An 11134-nucleotide genomic window follows, 5' to 3' on the forward strand; every position below is an offset into this window, starting at 1 on the left:
AATTAGTGACAGACTGTAATCGAAGTCTGAAAAAATTTGAATTGACATAGATTTATGTCGCTCTTAAAATTGAGGAGGTTTCTCCTCGTAGTTTGATATTGAATATACTTTTTCAAATTGTCGTACTCTCATTATTCTATACTCTTTTTATAAGAGGGCATTCCATTACTCATATCATATCCCCTATGCATTTTTTAAACGGTACATTGTTATCAATTGTCATGGATCGGTTTGTATGAACCTACATGTTCATAATATATGCCCTTTGCTTTAGGGTTATTTCTTCATTATTATTCATTGTTCGTTCTGAGAATCGTTCTCCTTTTTTTTTTCTTTCTAAAATACATTTCTTTGTCTTGAGAGACATTTCTTTGTCATTCAAGATTTTAAATATGCTTCCAAGTTACGTGTAGGAAAACATGTTTGCATAATTCGATCATGGTTGAGCCTTGGTTTGCTTGTAGGGAATGTCGGTACTCAAATTTTTTTGGGTCCAATATATGTTGTGTTGGTTTAACCAACTGTAAATAGAGTACGAGACTTATTAGTTTCGCAGTCTAAAATTCTAAATAGACTTACACAAAAATTAAACATAACAAAATACATTATGGCAAGTTTGGATCTTTATGAAGTTTCTTTATCACAGTAAAGATATACAATTTAATTAATTTCAAGAAATACAAATCGGATTGCAAGACCAAAAATTGAAATGGTCGTATTTTCGATGCTTCATTAAAATATTTTATCACAAGAATATGTTTGTCCTCTCTTTGTTTTTGAATTATAAAATTATCATGAAATTTCGTTATCATGACAATGCTCATATCATATGCTAAATAACATAGTTATAAAAATTATATAAACATAGCATATGCAACAAATAGAGCATATCATTTAACATGGTTAAGTAATTTACAAAACTTAGGCAATTATCGTATTCATGATACATGCCAATGACCATGTATAAATATATAATGCTTAAAAATTTAATTCATAGCATCACGATTTAATGACATGCTAAGTAAATAAATTTTGATAAAAAGCATAGCATATAACATGTTTAACTTAGGTGCTTGAGTTGGAAACAAGTGTTCGATTTGTTGAGTTAGAAGTGGAAGCAAGCATTAAGGTGAGTAAACCTCACGTTTGGTCTAGTTACCTTGGCGGTAACTAGACGTATGAACTTACATTTTATATATTACTTGTTGTGTGATTGAATATAAATGTGTATATATTTGGTGATTTATATACGTATATCTAAATGGTAATATGATATGCATATATTTATCACTAAGTATATAAAGCTACTATATTTGTGAAATATATCGTGTATTTTTAGTTGGTTTTCATTGAACTATGGAGGATGAGACCGAGGAGAAATAAAATGTACCTCTCGGTAAATTGGAGGTTTTTGGATGGAATATTTGTATGGTCGAAGTGCTTATATGTTGTGTGACCGGAAGGGAAGAAAATGTACCTTCCAGCGTTTTTGTGTTGTGATTATTTTGTTGTTACCAGAAGGGAAGAAAATGTACCTTCCGGTATGATTATTGTGTGTGTAGCTTTGTGGGTTGTGGTGTTGACTTTGTGGCGGCCTTTTTAGGCAAAAGACTTTGTGTGAGTTGTTCTGCCTTAGTGGCGGCCAGTTTGGCGAAAGAAAATGAATACATATGATTTAGCCTTAGCGGCGGCCCAAGTGGCAAAATGAATTTCAATGTTCTGCCTGTGTGGCGGCCTTAGTGGCGTAAGCATATGTCAGAACCACTCCTTGACCGGTTGTGGGGATGATCATCTAGAGCTCTAGTATTACTGTCAATCTTCTGGGTGAGACTTGAGGGTTGCATTAACCCAGAATGTTCTGCATGTGTTGCAATGTGATTGTGAGTTGTGATTATGCTTGTGTGACAATATGTGGCGTTTGTTGTGGCATTGGTTGCGAGTTGACGTTGTTAGTGTTGTGATGATAATGTTGTTATATATATATATTTCGGAGTTTAGAAATATGTTACATTATCATTGAGTATTTCTTTTAGTTTACTCATACCAGCTTTGTAGCTGACCAGGTTTGTGTTTACAATCCTAGTGTACCATTATTGGTGCAGGGGGTAGTACAGCAGGTACTTCGCAGTAGTAGAGGAGGAAGGGGTGAGCAGTGTAACAGCAGGGTGCTGTTTTTTACTTCTGTTCATTTTCCTATTTTGGTGAGGACTTGTGAGAGTTGACTACTGTAAAACTTACATGTGTATTTACGTTTTGTTACAGTTTGAAATCTAAGTGTTTTGTTAAACTCGGATAAGATATTCAGCTGTTGTAACGTAATTTCATTTATTGAAGTTATATCAGAATGCTAGCATCCACAAATTCAAAATTTTACTATTTTGAATTTAGGGATGTTACAATATAGGTGTCACAAGTATTTAATCCTAAAAACATTAAATACCAGATGTCAGGTGCAGTTAATCCTTCAAAGAAAGCCAAGTGTCCACCATGCTTTGTGGTAGCCAATACAATATTTATGTTTGTCCTATTGAAGAGAGATATCAAACACGTGCTTAGATTATGTGGAAAAAATAAGTGCTGAATGGAACGAATTGACAGAAAATAAATAAAACTAATCTGCAATCATTCTGTAACGACCCCAAAATTTCGAGATTTAAAAACTCAAAATTTCAAAGTCGTTAGAACACCAAAAACAATCTCAATGAAATCGAAATCATTTAAGTGCACAGCGGATCATCACTGAGTTCTCAATACAACTCAGAAAACCAATTATTACAACCCAAATTTATAATTTAACATTACATAAGATGGAATGTAATAATCCTCACAATCTCTCACAAAACTCACAAATAAAATCACAACAATTTTCACACACAAATCCTCGCTAGAAAACCTCACCACAAGCAGGATACAAACGACTTCAAGCCTCCGGAGTCGTCACTCAATCTCCACTAATCAGCACCTGCGGAATTATCCCCTACACCATCGAATTGGTGCACCGGGATTGTAAACACAAACCCGGTAAGCTTATAGTTCGTATGAGTAAAATCAAAATATAATTCGCATATCAAAATATACGAAAAATCACAAATCAACAAATATAAATGCCCTCATGAGTCAATGGGCAGCCCATCTGGTTGTCCCAAAGGAATATGAAATGAAACGCTCATGAGAAAATTGAGTAACCCTTCTGGTTACCCAAATGCATTTATAATACGGGTACCAAGAACGCTGGTACACATATGTTACCCCTCTCGTAATACACCGCCGATATTGGATAGCCACCCGCTACCCAACATCCAAAACAATCTGAGTACCCATGAGCAGATAACCACCCGTTACCTCACATGCAGTACTAAGGCAGATAGACTAGAGCTCTAACTGTATCGTAACTTTCGCCCGGCCAAAGGCTAGGTTTCGACTTGCCAAACACGTACAATAATCTCACATCATATTGTACCAAACATCAGGTCCGAAGACAATTCACAGTTTAACAATCTCAATGTTAAAAATCACGTACAATAATCTTACATCAGTATGTTATATAGCAAACTATATATATATACGTATTTATTTACCATTTGTACGATATATATATATATATATAATTCATTATATCTTATACACAGTTTAACAATCTCAATATTAAACTCACATGCTTGTCATCGATTGACCTAATCCTGATGAATTCATAACAGTATATAATATAGCAAATTATATATATATGTACTTATTACCATTATACAATATATATAGAATCCATTATATTGTATACATGTCGTATTTCAATATTCAAACTCTTGCAATTATCTTAGAATCACCGCAAGGGTACATTCACAAATATGTGAGATTTTTACTCATCTTAATGACGTGAGCGTAACTCCAAAATTTCCAGAGATAATTCATTTCCTTGATTTATAGATCACCTTGAAAAGATAAGAAGAGAATTTAGAAACGTTTCGTAAACCTTTAAATGCCGAAACAGTAATAATCGGTTACTGTTCAGCAATTTTCGGTTTTACGAATTTACTGTTCACAGTCACTATTCACGGTTACGATTCAATGTCACTATTCACAGTACTGTTCATGTATTACTGTACAAATACACAAAGTAATACGTATTTCTGTACGTATACATACTATTTACGTATTTCTGTACGTACATACTGTTTCTATACGTATACATGATATTTAAATGTAAATACAAACTCAGTAAATAAAATTTACTAAATTACCTTTTACAAATTACTTTTTACAATTACTGAAAGTAATTTATATTTACATTTACCGTACGTAAAATTTAATTACATTTACCGTACGTAAAATTAAATTTACATTTACATTTACCGTACGCAGTAAATTACCAAAATACCCTTCTGGTATACTATTCACGCACCACCGCACGTGGCGGCGCGTGGGGCACACGCACCACCTCCGGCGGCCGCGCGTGGCGCTCACGCGCCATCCACTGTGGCAGCGCGTGGGGCACACGCGCCGAGCCCAGGAACGGTGCGTAGCTTGCCACCGCCGCCCCATTTCTTCTCCTCTTCCTTCCTCCACCCTTCTTACGGCCTCACACCGCCTCTAAGCCACTCCACGCTCCCACACGCGCCGCTCATGGCGGCGGTAAGCCCTCTCTTTCAAACCTCCCCCAATCCCTCTCCGATCTCCACACATCCAACCCAAATTCATCCATAATCAACACACAACATCAATATCATCAATCCTTACCTTGATTGCACGGCGGGGCCCTTGAATCGACGATGGAGATGTTTGAGGTGCCGGCGGAGGAGATCGAGCAGTAGTGGAGGTAGGCGGCGACTCGAGGCTCAATCCTTTGACGTGGGGGTTCCAGGGGTGAGGAGGGGTGGTGGCGAGCTTGCCTCGAGCACGTCGTCGATGTGGAACCACGGCGATGAGATCCCCGAGCTTCAATCTATCGCGTGGGGAATGGCGGCGGTCAAGTGGGGTGCACCGGGCTCGGGGTCGAGTGCGGAGGTCCCTTCGGTGCTCTGGAGGTTGGCGTGAGAGGCACGGCGGCCTAGAGGCGAAGATCGCCGGTGTGGTTTCGAGAGTGAGGGGGGGGGGGGGCGATCGGGAAAAAGGCGAGAGAGAAAGGAGAGAAGAGAGTCGGGTGAGAGAAGGTGAGAGAGAAAGAGGGAGGCGGCTGAAAGGGAGAGAAAGAGAGTTTCCAATTATGGGAAACCCTAATCATAAATACTCTATTTATACTAGTTTCCAAATCAGAAACTAACTTCCGACGTTAATAACTTTTACGTACGTCGTCCGATTAGAACGCGTCACATATCCATGAACTCGTATCAACAAACTCTACAACTTTCGTGAAGGAAGTTTTCGCAAACGAGTGACGGATTAAAAGTCGATATATTCGTTCGGAAACGTAACGTTTTTCGAATTAAACGTTTCCGAGAACGTAACCGTTACTCGTTTCATAACGTCGTAACCAATCACATTCATTCTAATGAAATTTCACAATTTTATAGAATTCAATCAAACTCAAATATCGTTTTGAAAATTAGGGTTATTACAATCTACCCCCCTTAAAGGAATTTCGTCCCGAAATTCAAGCTCACTCAACAAACAACTGTGGATATCTGGTCATCATGTCTGACTCTAGCTCCCAAGATGCATCACCCTCATCATGGTGACTCCACAGCACCTTGACTAGCTCAACTTCTCTCCTCCGGAGCTTCTTTGTGGATCTATGCAGGATACGAACCGGCTCGACCACAAATGTTGCATTTTCCTTCACTTCAATGGTGCTATGATCGATCACATGTGACTCATCTAGTACATACTTCCTCAGCATGGAAATGTGGAAGACGTTGTGAACGCCCGACATGCTAGTAGGCAAGGCTAGTCGATAAGCTAGTTCGCCCACCTTCTCGAGTATCTCGAAGGGCCCAACGTACCTCGGTGCCAACTTTCCCTTCTTGCCGAATCTCACTACACCCTTCATAGGTGAAACTTTCAAGAACACGTGATCGCCGATCTCAAACTCGACATGTCTCCTCTTCAAGTCTGCATAGCTCTTCTGTCTGCTCTGAGCGGTCCGGATTCTATCCCGAATGATAGCGATCTTCTCCGTGGTTTCCTGAACCACCTCTGGACCCATCAGTGCCTCATCACCAACTTCGGCCCAACAGATCGGTGAACGACATGGTCTACCATAAAGAGCCTCATAAGGTGCCATAGCGATGCTAGAATGGTAGCTGTTGTTGTAGGCAAACTCAATTAATCTCAAATGATCTTCCCAGCTACCCTTGAAATCCAACACACATGCTCTCAACATGTCTTCCATCACCTGATTCACCCTTTCCGTCTGTCCATCCGTCTGAGGGTGAAAAGCTGTACTCATATCCAGGGTTGTGCCCATCGCCTTCTGTAAGCCGCCCCAGAACTTCGAAGTGAAACGTGCATCTCTATCAGAAACAATAGAAACTGGAGCACCATGAAGTCTCACTACCTCATCCACATATAGTTTCCCAAGCACGTCCACTGAGTACTTCATCGACACTGGGAGAAAATGAGCCGACTTCGTCAACCGATCGACAATCACCCATATGGCATCGTGACCCTTCTTTGATCTAGGCAATCCGGTCACAAAATCCATAGATATCTGCTCCCACTTCCAAAGAGGAATAGTCAGTGGTTTCAACATGCCAGCTGGTCGTTGATGTTCTGCTTTCACTTGCTGACATGTAAGGCACTTCGATACAAACTCTGCTACATCTTTCTTCATACCGTTCCACCAGAATTGTCTGCATAGGTCCTTGTACATCTTGGTGTTCCCTGGATGAACGGTATAACGTGAACGATGTGCCGTACGAAGGACCTCCTCCCGAAGATCATCACAATCTGGGACACACAATCTTGCCCCAAACCTCAACCCTCCATCGGGTCCAACTCTCCACTCAGAAGGGCACTCATCAAGCGTATCAACTACAAGATCTGCCAACTTAGCTTGTGAGAGTCTATCCTGCGCCTGACCATGTATGATCCTCGTGATCAATGTGGGTTGCACCGTGACACTACCAAGGAAAACCCTTGGTTCTCCTCCCGATGGTACTAAATCAAACTCCGATGCAGTTTTGAGCATGAACCATTCCTGAACCATAAGTGATGCCACCACACCTCTCGGTTTCCTGCTCAAGGCATCGGCCACCACATTTGCCTTCCCCGGGTGGTACTCTAATGTGAAGTCATATTCAGCTCCTTCTGTGAGAACAAGTACTTCAAACTCTTATGATCTGAAAAGAGTTGAAACTTCTCTCCATACAAGTAATGTCTCCAAATCTTCAGGGTAAACACAACTGCCGCAAGCTCTAGGTCGTGTGTCGGATAATTCTTCTCATGAATCTTCAACTGTCTCGAGCCATAAGCAACAACTCCTCCATGCTGCATCAACACACAACCCAAACCTTGGAGCGAAGCATCACTGTAAATGACATAGCCACCACCACTAGAAGGAATCGTCAAAACTAGAGCTGTGGTCAGTCTAGTCTTTAGTTTGCTGAATGCTTCCTCACATGCATCCGTCCACACGAACGGAGTATCTTTCTTGGTCAACTTGGTCAATGAAGATGCAATACTAGAAAACCCCTCGATAAACCTCCTGTAGTAACCTGCCAAACCGAGGAAACTACGTATCTCTGTAGGGTTCTTTGGACGACTTCAATTCTTTACTGCTTCTACCTTTGACGGGTCCACTAGTACTCCATCTTTTGAGACAACATGACCAAGGAATTTGACCTCTTCTTTCCAGAACTCACACTTCTCTAGCTTGGCATACAGTCTCGCCTCCTTCAAGGTCTGCAACACTGTTCTCAGGTGCACCACATGTTCTTCTTGTGTCTTGGAGTATATCAGAATGTCATCCACAAACACCACTACGAACTCATCCAAGTACGGACTAAATACTTGGTTCATCAAACTCATGAAGACAGCTGGTGCATTCGTTAGACCAAATGGCATGACGACAAACTCATAATGTCCATACCGGGTCCTGAAGGCTGTCTTTGATATATCTTCTTCCTTCACTCTGAGCTGATGATAACCGGATCTCAAATCAATCTTAGAGAACACCGTAGCACCTTTGAGCTGATCGAACAAGTCATCAATCCTAGGTAAGGGATACCTATTCTTGATGGTCACCTTGTTCAGCTCTTTGTAGTCCACACATAACCGCAGAGAACCATCTTTCTTCTTTACGAACAAAACAGGTGCTCCCCAAGGTGAAACGCTAGGTCTAATGAACCCTTGGTCCAATAGCTCATCGATCTGCACTTTCAACTCCTTCAGTTCATTCTGCCCCATTCTATAGGGCGCCTTTGACACAGGTGTTGTACCAGGTACTACCTCAATGCAGAAATCTACCACTCTTCGAGGTGGTAGCCCCGGTATCTCTTGGAACACTTCACAAAACTCAGATACTACCACAATGTCTGCGATAGTCACTTTCTGATCCATCGACTCCGCATGTGCCAAAACTCCTGATCTCATGGCGTTATCTGACTTGAGGCAACGATAACGAAACCCTGGCTCTCCTGGTCTATGAAATGACACCACCATATCAAAACAATCAATCACCGCATGCTGCGGTCTCAACCAATCAATCCCCAAGATCACATCATAGGTGTGGTCCGGAATCACAATCAACGATGCAGAGAACTCTCTACTCCCAATCATAATCGGACAAGCCTTGCAGATTGTCTCTAACTCAAGGGACACTCCAAGGGGTGAAGTGACACATAAGGCGTCCCCAAGAGGTGTAGGAATCAATCCTAGCATCTCTACTACCGAACCAGCAATGAATGAATGCGATGCTCCCGTATCAAACAGTACTCTAGCAAGGTAGTCAAAAAGTGATAAAGTACCTTCCACTCCTGTGTCTCGCTGACCCACTGCGAACACTCTAGCTTGGCCTGCTGGTAGCTGTCTCTGTGGCCGCTCCTGCCTACCCTGCAGTGGTCGGGTACAATCTCTAGCTATGTGTCCGACTTGCCCGCACCGGTGGCAACCTCATCTCTTCGGTTTCAGACATGCTGAGGCGTAATGTCCCATCTCGTTGCAACCATAACACCTCACCGCTGCCAATGGTCTGACTGGTGGAGCCCTAATAGCTAGGGGTGTCGCCCTCGCCGAAACTGGATAGTGGGGTCTTGGCCTCTTCCATGACCTACCCGTCGGTCCTGAGTGCTCGCTACCTGTATAGATTGCCTTGCCTTTTCCCTTTACATCTCTGCTTCCCACATCTCCTGCTTGAGTCTTATTTGCTTGCTCCAAGCTCATGGCACTCTCAAATATCAACTCCTTAATAGTCAGGCAAAGGATTGATATCATGGTCTTGTACTCCTGTTTCAGCCCTTGTAGATACTTCTGAGCTAAAGCTGTCGTACCCATAGGCCTGACATACCGGTACAGCTGCGAAAATCGGGCATCATACTCTCTAATGGACATGTCTCCCTGTACCAGTGCTAGAAACTCCAACTCTAAGTTCTCCTGTACTGAGGGTGGGAAATACTTCTCTCGGAATATGGTAGTGAAACCTCCCCATGTGAATGTAGACACATCCACAGTTTGTCTCATGCTCTTCCACCAGTCTAGAGCATCACCTTTGAGAAAGAATGTAGCTATCTTTCTCTTCTCAATCTCTGTGCACTCTATCATCTCAAAATAAGTCTCCATACCCTCGATCCAATGGTCAGCTACCATATGATCTAGTCCTCCATGAAAGGTCGGCGCCGACAGTGCACTAATGTCCTTGATCAGCTTCAACACTCGACCGTCATCTCTAACCGCAGGAGCTGGCTCAACCTGCTCCTCCTGTGGAGCAGCCTCCTCATACAGGTTCTCCACGTTGCGGACTCGGCCTGCGGCCCTACCTCGACCTCGGCCTCTCGCCCGTCCTCGGCCCTGTCCTCGGCCCTTATTAGCGTTCATCACCTTCAAACAACGAAACACTTAGTCAATACTTGTGAAATCTCGAATTCAACTAAAACAGATTCAATAGGTATTAACATGAAATTTCAGGATAAGATGAATCATCGAAGTATCATCGAAGTATCATCACGATACTCCCTAGAGGACCAAACCATAAGGTATGGCTCCTAAAACACTCTCGCGTACCCGACGACATATCAATACCGAGGAGCATGTGATGGGTGTCCGCCTGCAGTCGCGTACCCGACGACATATCAATACCGAGGAGCATGTGATGGGTGTCCGCCTGCAGTCGGATCATCGCTCCCGGATGATATTGATAATCGCCAAATACGCACTTAGGCTATGATACCAACTGTAACGACCCAAAAATTTCGAGCTTTAAAAACTCAAAATTTCAAAGTCGTTAGAACACCAAAAACAATCTCAATGAAATCGAAATCATTTAAGTGCACAGCGGATCATCACTGAGTTCTCAATACAACTCAGAAAACCAATTATTACAACCCAAATTTATAATTTAACATTACATAAGATGGAATGTAATAATCCTCACAATCTCTCACAAAACTCACAAATAAAATCACAACAATTTTCACACACAAATCCTCGCTAGAAAACCTCACCACAAGCAGGATACGAACGACTTCAAGCCTCCGGAGTCGTCACTCAATCTCCACTAATCAGCACCTGCGGAATTATCTAATACAATATTTATGTTTGTCCTATTGAAGAGAGATATCAAACACGTGCTTAGATTATGTGGAAAAAATAAGTGCTGAATGGAACGAATTGACAGAAAATAAATAAAACTAACCTGCAATCATCCCAAGGAATGGCTTCCCTGGTACAAACTGGATCATCCAAAGCACTGATACACACAGAGTGGTGGCAGTGACACATTTCTTACATAACCAGCGCAGCTAGAACGCCTGTAAAAAGTGTCCACAGTCTGACACAGAACACAGGATTAATCATCAAGAAATAAAAATTAGAAGAAAAAAATCTGTTGTGCAAAAAAGAAAAAGGCTAAATAATGTGCGCATTAATACCTCAAATTTCCCAACAAGGCGAGTAGCATGATGATCGAAATCACGAATAGAACCTGACTTTTGAATTCCAAGATTACAACAGAGTAAATGTTAGTGACGGCAGGACATATTTACACTAT

The sequence above is a fragment of the Argentina anserina genome, chromosome 2 (assembly GCF_933775445.1).
Source record: "Argentina anserina chromosome 2, drPotAnse1.1, whole genome shotgun sequence".
Classification (NCBI taxonomy): domain Eukaryota; kingdom Viridiplantae; phylum Streptophyta; class Magnoliopsida; order Rosales; family Rosaceae; genus Argentina; species Argentina anserina.